The sequence below is a fragment of the Chiloscyllium punctatum genome, chromosome 36 (genome assembly GCF_047496795.1).
Source record: "Chiloscyllium punctatum isolate Juve2018m chromosome 36, sChiPun1.3, whole genome shotgun sequence".
Taxonomy (NCBI): Eukaryota; Metazoa; Chordata; class Chondrichthyes; order Orectolobiformes; family Hemiscylliidae; genus Chiloscyllium; species Chiloscyllium punctatum.
In genome coordinates, this window is record NC_092774.1 from 27907550 (window position 1) to 27919981 (window position 12432).

A 12432-nucleotide genomic window follows, 5' to 3' on the forward strand; every position below is an offset into this window, starting at 1 on the left:
CTCATTCTGTCTCCCTGCGCCCAGGACGCTGCTGTTTGTCCTGTTCCCAGGAACCGGACTCTCTCCACTGGCGGATAATGAAACCATTTTGTTTCTCCTTGCAAGTCTTCTGGGGGAGGGCAGAGCCCATTCGCTCTTCTGCTCTCTCTCAATCACTTTGGACGGGAGACGTCAGTTCCACTCATGCACAGGAAATGGGCAAGTTTTAACGACATTACAATGGTCTGTAATCAAAGAAACAGAAAGATGCTGTGATGGCGGGACAGAGAGAAATGGACACCAGAAACTGTTCCCTCAGGTAAATTCATACGAGTACATTTGTGTGCAGGCTGCTCGGTGCTCAGAATTCGTCTTCACACAGCAATCCTGCAGAAAGTCTTTTCTAACACTGGCGTCTGTTTCTTTGCTGCGAACGGGCAGCAGTAAACATCTGAGCCCCAACTGTCCCAGATGAAGTTAAAAATGAGCCATTGTTTCTCCCTCAGCCGCTCTGTCCCAGAGACAGGGAGAGGGACGGCATCAACGCGTGACGTCATTCCTCCGCAGCCTGAAGCCGTTCAGTCCATCATTTCCATGTGACTCTCTGTCACTTGTATCTCTCCGAGATGATTCACAATCGGTGATATGTGTCCTCATCATGGGAACTGTGTCTGTGTGGTGATGCTGCTTTCGAAATGCTGATCGTCCTGTCATTCACGTCTGAACCGGAGTGGGGAATTATTGCAGGGAATGAATACGACCGCAAATAATGTGGCTTTGTGGCTCAGTGGTTAACACTGCTGTCTCATAACGGGACCTGAATTCGATCCTACCCGTGTGCAGCTTGTTTGTGTGGAGTTTGTTCAATCTCCCCGTGTCTGCGTGGGTTTCCTGCGGTGCTCCGGTTTCTTTCCACAGTCAAAAGATGTGCAGGTTAGGTGGACTGACCATGCTAAACTGCCCCATAGTGCCCAGAGGTCGGTAGGTTAGGCGCATCAGTCAGAAGTAAATGTCGGGTCTGGGTGGGTTACTCTTCGGAGGGTTGATAAGGACTTGTTGAGCAGGAGGGCCTGTTTCCACACTGTAGGGATTCTAATTCGAATTGTTTCAACTTCACCAGCTCATTCCCATTTCAGAGAAGAGGTGTTAGGATTCAGTTCAGAGCAGACCGGCGGGCAACAACTCAAATCTCCACAAGCACTTCCCCTCAATTGTGTAAATTGGGCCAGTATTTCGTGACATATTCAGCTCACACTGAATCACAACATGTGTCACAGCGTAGACGGAAGCCATGCGGCCCACCTTCGCTCTGCTGGTTCTACACTGTAAGTAAACGTGTGACTCAATTCGTATAATTCTCTTGCCTTTTCCGTGTAAATCTGTACATCTGAACGTGACCACCGAATTCCCTCTCGGGTCCATTGAATCTTCCTCTTTGTCAATGTCAGACAGGGACTGACTGACCCTAACCACTCCCTGTACGAAAACGTTCTTCCTAATGTCACTTTTACTTCTTTCCCTCCTGACATTTAAACTCTGCCGAATCGTTGTGGATCCTTTGTAGCGTGGGAGCATTTTCACAACATTATTTCCTTTGTCTCGGCCTCTTATGATTTGCAAGGCTTCTGTTCTCCGTGGAGGGCAGTCCCAATTTTCCAATCTCGCTTCATTGCTGACATTCCTCATGCACCGCATCTCTGGCAAGTCGGAGTAGTAGAAGATCCAAGGCGAGATTCATACCCCTAGACCAACGAGCTAGAAACCAGGCGCACCCCATCGCCCGTACGCACCCCACCTCTTGAACGAGCTGAGACTTGCTCAGTGTGAAATACATTTTACATTGCTCTAAGTATTGCAAGCGGCAAAGAGTTTCCATAAAAGCTGCTTCTCATTGTCCAAGTGTTTTGGGAAGCAGATGAGAAGGCGAAGTGCAGAACAGAGCGCCGCTATACGGGAAAGCTGCTAAAGAGGATATTGAGTGTTTAGGAGAGATCGTTTCCCTTCTGGGTTGTGCTCCGATCACGCACCCACAGACATATCGCCAATGTGCAAACATAAACTCTGTCTAAATTCCCACATTCTGTTTTTTCGAACTGTGATTTCGCTCAAAAGCACAAAATTTCAACACTCTCAAAATTCAAATTTTAACAAAGTGCTCATAGATATACTTTGCGAACACCTGGAAAAATTATTCCAAACGTACATAGGGAATTTCGGTTTGAGGGCTCTTGAACTTTAAGTAGAAGGAAGGCAAGTTTGCCTCGAGGCTGCATAATGTGGAGATGTGTTCCCCATGTTAACTGGTAGTGGTTGACCATCCCAGTGCTTCCCGATGCAGGGTTGCCCTGACCCACCGGGAGGTTTCTTTGATAAACTGTCCCGGGGGCTTCCAGTCTCACCGTGACGTCATAGGGCGAGCCCCCGGTGATGGCCTGCAGCTGCTGTGACACAATAATGAGGCTGGCCCCGGAACATGAATACAAATTAGTTCATGAGTCACGTGGTACTGAATCATTGGATGGAATGTTCTTTCAACCTCACGGATTTATATATGAGAGGAGGTAAATGGGCAGGGTTACACCTCGGGTCCACTCTTCCTTCACTCGAAACACCCCACACCCACCTCCCATTGTCCCAAGGCACTTTCCCCTGTAACCGCCGAATGTGTAACACCTGCCCATTTACCTGCTCCCTCCTGAATATCCAAGGGCTCGAACATACCTTCCAGGTGAAGCAGCACTTTACCTGTACATTTGCCACAACCTAGTCTACTGCATTCGCTGCTCACAGTGTCGTTTCCCCAACGTAGCATGAAGCATAAACTGGGTGACTGCTTCGCAAAATATCTCGGTTCTGCCTGCAAAAGAGGCCCTGAGCTTCTGGTTGCCCGCCACTTTAACACGCCACCCTGTTCCCTGGCCAACATCTCTGTATCAGGCATGCAGCAGTGTTCCAGCAAAGCTCAGCTCCAGATGGAAGAACAAAGTCTCATTTTCCACTTGAACACCCTACAGCGCCCCCGGTCTTCAATATCGAGTTCCATGTCTTTAGGGCCTGAAATCCGCCATGTCCTATTCTCTCCTATTCCCGTAATGTCGTCTTTTGCGGCTTTCCCGTCTAGGGGCGCACTGTTCTGCACCTCGCCTCCTCATTTGCGACCCAAAACACTCAACATAAATATTTCACATTGTTCTACTGGCCCAATGTGCACAGTTGAGGTGACACACTCGTGTCGGTCTGCGTGGTCTTCTCCTGTTCTCTGTTGAGGAGGGCAATGCTTGTCACTGGTCACCCAGGTGTCAGAGAAAAGTTTCGAAACAAAAAAGTTAAATTTTGTGCCATTGGAGAGGGCCCGGTTCCTGGACACGGGACAAACGACAGCAGCGAAACAGAATGAGAAGCAACTGTTCTGCAAATTGTTTGCCTGACCCCATGAAAAGCAGACAACTTCGCAGTTGGAGGGAGAGCAGCAAATACACCACTCATGTGCGGGGTTGAATCACCAACCTCCCGGTAAACTGCTGAACGCACAGCCCAACGATGCGATAGAGAAATGTGACTACGTCGGCAGCAACATCGCTAAGGGGAGGCTATTAGTGAATTCGTAATTCAGCCTCACCGCCTAAAATTACATTTGTCGTCTCTCAGACTTACTTTTCCATAATAAAGCCTGGGACATTCATTGTGGAGAGATGAGATCGAATTGAACTAAACACATTGATGAGAGATCGAGCGGGTGGGAAGGATCCATTCCCATGCGGAGAGAGATGAATAATCAGGGCCCAAAATAAGGAGCCACTTCAAGAAATTTGGGGTTCATTCAGCAAAGCTAATGTAGAATTGTTCACAGAAAATTGTGATGAAAGTCTCTCGAGTTATTTTGTTCAGAAGCGTTGATGATGCGAATACAATCGATAGGATGAACGTAGATTGGTAAATGTATTTGGTGACAGTTCTGTTCAAGCCCTGTGAGCGACACCTGGATCTGAAGGAGTATAAGGGACATTAACAACATCGATCTGAAATTGGACACGTGACAAGAAACAGAGCCATCATCAACAGTTGGCTTTTGAACTGGACAAGGTTTCTCGTGAAATTAGCTTGAGGCTTGAGGCATGCAAGGTCAAGATAATTTAGGTAAAACACGGAAACGCTATCCTCATGAGCAGACAGTGAAAGGATTACAAGACACAAATTAAACATTTTCGACAAGTGATACAGGGGACTGGGAAGATAAGTATTATAAGCTGGGAACAACAAAGTTCTGGAGCACAACACTTACATTCAAAGACCGAAAACATCCAGGTCCTGATTAATTAGATTGCATTGTGGTGCTTTTTTTTGCAAAACATCCACTTGCAATGTCCGACAAAAGAGTGACAAATCCCATCCCTGTCAGCCCAGGATGGAAAATCCGAAGGGATGAACGTTTGCTGATTTTCTGAAGATTCACAGAGCTTAGACTGGGTTTTGGTGATTGTTTCTTTTCCACTCCCAGGAGCCGCAGTGGTCGAGGCGTTCAGTTGGGGAGAATAAAATGTGCCCGTGAGCAGCATGTGGGGCTATTTCGGCTTCCCCTCATCTGACTGCGCTGTGAGTTGACTCAGATGTTCTCAGGGACATTTACTGACGCGAGACAGTGAAAGGATTCTCATTCCCGCAGATCGGGAATTCAAACCGTTTGCCGGCTTCAGGACAATGAGAAGATTAATTGGGGTGTGTGAACAAGCTTTGAGCTGCATTTCAAACAGGTAGGTGGAGTCAGATTCATCATCCATTGCGCCCCGGCCCTGTGCGTATCTAACGCCACCACGCTGCAGAGTTCTGGCGTTAACACGGACATGCGCAGCAATGGGAACATTCACAAGGTGAACAACCAAAGATAATCACCGTCACTGATTCCCTTCCACAGGCCCAACTTTGTGAAGCAGTATCTTTCACTGGGAAAGGAAACACCCTTGTCCTCAGGTGCCTGCTTCATTTCGATCACGATTTCAAGCCCCTCACTCTTCTCGTCTCATTTCCAAACACTTTGCTCAGAGCCTCAAAAGAAGCTCTGCAGGTATCTGCTTGTTCCACCCGAACAGGCAGTGGGTTGCAGATTCCCACCAGTCCCAATTTGAGTGAAATATTTTTCCCCCTCCACTGATTTGAATCTTAAAGAAGAAGCCGGGGAGCAAGCTCCCTTTCTTTTCGACGACATTTCTCATTTTGTACTCGGAAGGGTTCACACCTGCGTGGGGAAACCGCAATGGATTTCAAGTCCATCGCATTAACCACTCGGCCCACGAATACAGAAGCACACTGACAGCTTGACTTCCCAGGTCCGTCTGCCTGTGGAGCTGAGAAAGAGTGAATCATCGCAGAGTTTGTTTGAATCCAATCACTTCACAGTGATTCGAAACGGTTAAATATCTGCACATGGTGTTTGCAGACCTTTAGGTGTTTCACCCCAAAAGATGAAATGAACTTTCAGTTAGAAATTGCAGGCGGAACTCAGCAGGTCAGGCAACATCTGTGGAAAGAGAATCAGGCAACATTTCAAAATTGCGTTTTCTCCGACAGGTCCTGTCAAACCTGCCGAGTTTCTCTTTTGGTCTCGTCTTCTCAGCATACGCAGTCCCTTCCGTGAGACATTAATTCAATTCGGAAACCCCTTTGTGGAGAAGATTTCCGTTTGGGGAACATTTTCCTGACCCCATTAAAAGCGCACAGCTTCGAAGCCAAAGAAGGGCAGCGAACACACCGCCCCTGGGTGAGCTCGAACTACCAACCTTTCGGTTAACAGCCGAACGCGCTGACCAATCGCACCACAGAGACAGACACTGTCGTGGGCTGCACCATCGCTTAGTGATTTTATAATTCAGCCTTCCCGCCGAGAATTACAATTGTCGTCTATCAGTTTTACTTTTCCATAATCAAGCCTTGGAGATGTGTTGTGGAGATACCGGGGACAGTCTGCAGACACATCCATGTCACGAGCAACTAGCTTTCTTATTCCGGGGCCGTCGCCCTTCCAGCCTTTCAGTGTTTTGTCTGTTCCCGAGTTCTCTCATTGGCTCGCAGGGGAGAAGGGGTTTGAATTCCTGATGTGCAGGAACGACAATTCTTTCAATGTCTCAGATCAGTTCATGTGCCGAGAACATCAGAGTCAACCTCCCGGCCTCTTCAACAAGGGAACGGTGTCTGGACTGTCTCTGCTCAATCGGACAGGTCATCTTTCATTCTCCTCTAAATCCGCTTCCCAAAGTGTTTCTAAAGGTTCACAAAGCTGGAGACTGGGATTTCTGTTTTGCTTCATGAACATTTGAACATTTTTCCATTTCCTAACTGACAATATTTTGCCAAAATCTCTTCCAATTGTACGCCTTGCCTCATGTCCATGGATGAGGAATTTCCATTTTGGGGAGACATTCCCAAGGTGGAGAATGTTCGCTTTGGAGCAAAGAAGAATAACTGGAGATTTCCTGGGGCTGTTGGTCATGATGGGAGAAGAAGCGGTGGGAATGGGCAGTTTAATGATCAGAAGAACCAATTGCCACTGACCAGAGTCAGTTACCTGAGGACAGGGATTGAAGTTCTTGAATGAAAAGCAGCACTTGTGCCTAATAAACACAGAGAATACTGCAGAAAGCCAACGGGTCGAGCAGCATCTGTGGAAAGGGAAACAGAGCTGACGTTGTGAGTCTGGTACGTTGTTTGTTCAGAACCCGAGTTTCCTGCATGGCAAACAATTCCCAGACATGAGAAAACGGGTCTTTATTGAGACGGGTTTTGTGAAGTTTGAGCGATAATGCAACCAACAGGAAGTCATTTAAAATCGCCAGCGAAGAAAGCATAGCCAGCAGGTTACCACCCTGGGCGGGGGAGCCCCAAAGGATCTCTTCGCCAACACCTTAAGTGTTCGGCCACAACTACACGCCCAAAGTTGTGGTCTAAACTTTCTCATGGATTAGTTCTAACAGGAAAGGTGAGTATTGGGATTGTCCTGTCCGCGCCATAGTCCCAACGTTTCCTGTTCCCCTGGATTTGATCAGGACAGAGGAGGCTGATGGGAGATCGAATTGAACTACACACATTGGTGAGAGATAGAGCGGGTGGGAAGGATCCATTCCCATGCGTAGAGAGATTAATAATCAGGGCCGAAAATAAGGAGCCACTTCAAGAAATTTGGGGTTCATTCAGCAAAGCTAATGTAGAACTGTTCACAGAAAATTGTGATGAAAGTCTCTCGAGTTATTTTGATGAGAAGTGTTGATGATGCTAATACAATCGATAGGATGAACGTAGATTGGTCAATGTATTTGGTGACAGTTCTGTTCTAGCCCTGTGAGCGAAACCTGGATCTGAAGGAGTAGAAGGGACATTAACAACATCGATCTGAAATTGGACACGTGACAAGGAACAGAGCCATCATTAACAGTTGGCTTTTGAACTGGAGAGGGTTTCTCGTGAAATTAGCTTGAGGCTTGAGGTATGCAAGGTCAAGATAATTTAGGTAAAACATGGAAACACTATCCTCATTAGCAGACAGTGAAAGGATTACAAGACACAAATTAAACATTTTCGACAAGTGATACAGGGGACTGGGAAGATAAGTATTAGAAACTGGCAACAACAAAGTTCTGCAGCACAACACTGACATTCAAAGACCGAAAACATCCAGGTCCTGATTAATCAGATGGCATTGTGGTGCTATTCTGCAAAACATCCACTTGCAATGTCCGACAAAAGAGTGACAAAACCCATCCCTGTCAGCCCAGGATGGAAAATCCGAAGGGATGAACGTTTGCTGATTTTCTGAAGATTCACAGAGCTTAGACTGGGTTTTGGTGATTGTTTCTTTTCCACTCCCAGGAGCCGCAGTGGTCGAGGCGTTCAGTTGGGGAGAATAAAATGTGCCCGTGAGCAGCATGTGGGGCTATTTCGGCTTCCCCTCATCTGACTGCGCTGTGAGTTGACTCAGATGTTCTCAGGGACATTTACTGACGCGAGACAGTGAAAGGATTCTCATTCCCGCAGATCGGGAATTCAAACCGTTTGCCGGCTTCAGGACAATGAGAAGATTAATTGGGGTGTGTGAACAAGCTTTGAGCTGCATTTCAAACAGGTAGGTGGAGTCAGATTCATCATCCATTGCGCCCCGGCCCTGTGCGTATCTAACGCCACCACGCTGCAGAGTTCTGGCGTTAACACGGACATGCGCAGCAATGGGAACATTCACAAGGTGAACAACCAAAGATAATCACCGTCACTGATTCCCTTCCACAGGCCCAACTTTGTGAAGCAGTATCTTTCACTGGGAAAGGAAACACCCTTGTCCTCAGGTGCCTGCTTCATTTCGATCACGATTTCAAGCCCCTCACTCTTCTCGTCTCATTTCCAAACACTTTGCTCAGAGCCTCAAAAGAAGCTCTGCAGGTATCTGCTTGTTCCACCCGAACAGGCAGTGGGTTGCAGATTCCCACCAGTCCCAATTTGAGTGAAATATTTTTCCCCCTCCACTGATTTGAATCTTAAAGAAGAAGCCGGGGAGCAAGCTCCCTTTCTTTTCGACGACATTTCTCATTTTGTACTCGGAAGGGTTCACACCTGCGTGGGGAAACCGCAATGGATTTCAAGTCCATCGCATTAACCACTCGGCCCACGAATACAGAAGCACACTGACAGCTTGACTTCCCAGGTCCGTCTGCCTGTGGAGCTGAGAAAGAGTGAATCATCGCAGAGTTTGTTTGAATCCAATCACTTCACAGTGATTCGAAACGGTTAAATATCTGCACATGGTGTTTGCAGACCTTTAGGTGTTTCACCCCAAAAGATGAAATGAACTTTCAGTTAGAAATTGCAGGCGGAACTCAGCAGGTCAGGCAACATCTGTGGAAAGAGAATCAGGCAACATTTCAAAATTGCGTTTTCTCCGACAGGTCCTGTCAAACCTGCCGAGTTTCTCTTTTGGTCTCGTCTTCTCAGCATACGCAGTCCCTTCCGTGAGACATTAATTCAATTCGGAAACCCCTTTGTGGAGAAGATTTCCGTTTGGGGAACATTTTCCTGACCCCATTAAAAGCGCACAGCTTCGAAGCCAAAGAAGGGCAGCGAACACACCGCCCCTGGGTGAGCTCGAACTACCAACCTTTCGGTTAACAGCCGAACGCGCTGACCAATCGCACCACAGAGACAGACACTGTCGTGGGCTGCACCATCGCTTAGTGATTTTATAATTCAGCCTTCCCGCCGAGAATTACAATTGTCGTCTATCAGTTTTACTTTTCCATAATCAAGCCTTGGAGATGTGTTGTGGAGATACCGGGGACAGTCTGCAGACACATCCATGTCACGAGCAACTAGCTTTCTTATTCCGGGGCCGTCGCCCTTCCAGCCTTTCAGTGTTTTGTCTGTTCCCGAGTTCTCTCATTGGCTCGCAGGGGAGAAGGGGTTTGAATTCCTGATGTGCAGGAACGACAATTCTTTCAATGTCTCAGATCAGTTCATGTGCCGAGAACATCAGAGTCAACCTCCCGGCCTCTTCAACAAGGGAACGGTGTCTGGACTGTCTCTGCTCAATCGGACAGGTCATCTTTCATTCTCCTCTAAATCCGCTTCCCAAAGTGTTTCTAAAGGTTCACAAAGCTGGAGACTGGGATTTCTGTTTTGCTTCATGAACATTTGAACATTTTTCCATTTCCTAACTGACAATATTTTGCCAAAATCTCTTCCAATTGTACGCCTTGCCTCATGTCCATGGATGAGGAATTTCCATTTTGGGGAGACATTCCCAAGGTGGAGAATGTTCGCTTTGGAGCAAAGAAGAATAACTGGAGATTTCCTGGGGCTGTTGGTCATGATGGGAGAAGAAGCGGTGGGAATGGGCAGTTTAATGATCAGAAGAACCAATTGCCACTGACCAGAGTCAGTTACCTGAGGACAGGGATTGAAGTTCTTGAATGAAAAGCAGCACTTGTGCCTAATAAACACAGAGAATACTGCAGAAAGCCAACGGGTCGAGCAGCATCTGTGGAAAGGGAAACAGAGCTGACGTTGTGAGTCTGGTACGTTGTTTGTTCAGAACCCGAGTTTCCTGCATGGCAAACAATTCCCAGACATGAGAAAACGGGTCTTTATTGAGACGGGTTTTGTGAAGTTTGAGCGATAATGCAACCAACAGGAAGTCATTTAAAATCGCCAGCGAAGAAAGCATAGCCAGCAGGTTACCACCCTGGGCGGGGAGCCCCAAAGGATCTCTTCGCCAACACCTTAAGTGTTCGGCCACAACTACACGCCCAAAGTTGTGGTCTAAACTTTCTCATGGATTAGTTCTAACAGGAAAGGTGAGTATTGGGCTTGTCCTGTCCGCGCCATAGTCCCAACGTTTCCTGTTCCCCTGGATTTGATCAGGACAGAGGAGGCTGATGGGAGATCGAATTGAACTACACACATTGATGAGAGATAGAGCGGGTGGGAAGGATCCATTCCCATGCGTAGAGAGATTAATAATCAGGGCCGAAAATAAGGAGCCACTTCAAGAAATTTGGGGTTCATTCAGCAAAGCTAATGTAGAACTGTTCACAGAAAATTGTGATGAAAGTCTCTCGAGTTATTTTGATGAGAAGTGTTGATGATGCTAATACAATCGATAGGATGAACGTAGATTGGTCAATGTATTTGGTGACAGTTCTGTTCTAGTCCTGTGAGCGAAACCTGGATCTGAAGGAGTAGAAGGGACATTAACAACATCGATCTGAAATTGGACACGTGACAAGGAACAGAGCCATCATTAACAGTTGGCTTTTGAACTGGAGAGGGTTTCTCGTGAAATTAGCTTGAGGCTTGAGGTATGCAAGGTCAAGATAATTTAGGTAAAACATGGAAACACTATCCTCATTAGCAGACAGTGAAAGGATTACAAGACACAAATTAAACATTTTCGACAAGTGATACAGGGGACTGGGAAGATAAGTATTAGAAACTGGCAACAACAAAGTTCTGCAGCACAACACTGACATTCAAAGACCGAAAACATCCAGGTCCTGATTAATCAGATGGCATTGTGGTGCTATTCTGCAAAACATCTACTTGCAATGTCCTACAAAAGAGTGACAAAACCCATCGCTGTCAGCCTAGGATAGAAAATCCGAAGGGATGAACGTTTGCTGATTTTCTGAAGATTCACAGAGCTTAGACGGGGTTTTGGTGATTGTTTCTTTTCCACTCCCAGGAGCCGCAGTGGTTGAGGCGTTGAGTTGGGGAGAATAAGATGTGCCCGTAAACAGCGTGTGGGGCTATTTCAGCTTCCCCTCATCTGACTGCGCTGTGAGTTGACTCAGATGTTCTCAGGGACATTTACTGACGCGAGACAGTGTAAGGATTCTCATTCCCGCAGATCGGGAATTCAAACCGTATGCCGGCTTCAGGACAATGAGAAAGATTAATTGGGGTGTGTGAAGAAGCTGTGAGCTGCATTTCAAACAGGTAGGTGGAGTTTGGTGCGCCAGTCCCTGTGCGCATCCAACGCCACCATGCTGCAGAGTTCTGACGCCAACACGGACATGCGCAGCAATGGGAACATTCACAAGGTGAACAACCAAATATAATCACCGTCACTGATTCCCTTCCACAGGCCCAACTTTGTGAAGCAGTATCTTTCACTGGCAAAGGAAACGCCTTTGTCCACAGGTACCTGCTTCATTTCGATCACGATTTCAAGCCCCTCACTCTTCTAGTCTCATTTCCAAACACTTTGCTCATGGCCTCCAAAGAAGCTCTGAGGGTATCTGCTTGTTCCACCCGAACAGGCAGTGGGTTGCAGATTCCCACCAGTCCCAATTTGAGTGAAATGTTTTTCCCCCTCCACTGATTTGAATCTTAAAGAAGAAGCGGGGGAGCAAACTCCCTTTCTTTTCGACGACACTTCTCATTTTGTACTCGGCAGGGTTCACACCTGCGTGGGGAAGCCGCAATGGATTTCAAGTCCATCGCATCAACCACTCGGCCCACGATTCAGTACCACACTGACAGTTTGACTTCCCAGGTCTGTCTGCCTGTGGAGCTGAGAAAGAGTGAATCATCGCAGAGTTTGTTTGACTCCAATCACTTCGCAGTGATTCGAAAGGGTTAAATATCTGCACATGGTGTTTGCAGATATTTCGGTGTTTCTCCCGAAAAGATGAAATGAACTTTCAGTGAGAAATTGCAGGAGGAACTCAGCAGGGCAGGCAACATCTGTGGAAAGAGAATCAGAGGCAACATTTCAGAATTTTGTTTGCTCCGACAGGTACTGTCAAACCTGTTGATTTTCTGTTTGGGTCTCGTCTTCTCAGCAGATGCAGTCCCTTAGGTAAGACATGAAGTCAACTCGCAACCCCCCTGTGTGGAGAAGATTTCCGTTTGGGGAACATTCTCCTGACCCCATTAAAAGCGCACAGCTTCGAAGCCAAAGGAGAGCAGCGAACACAC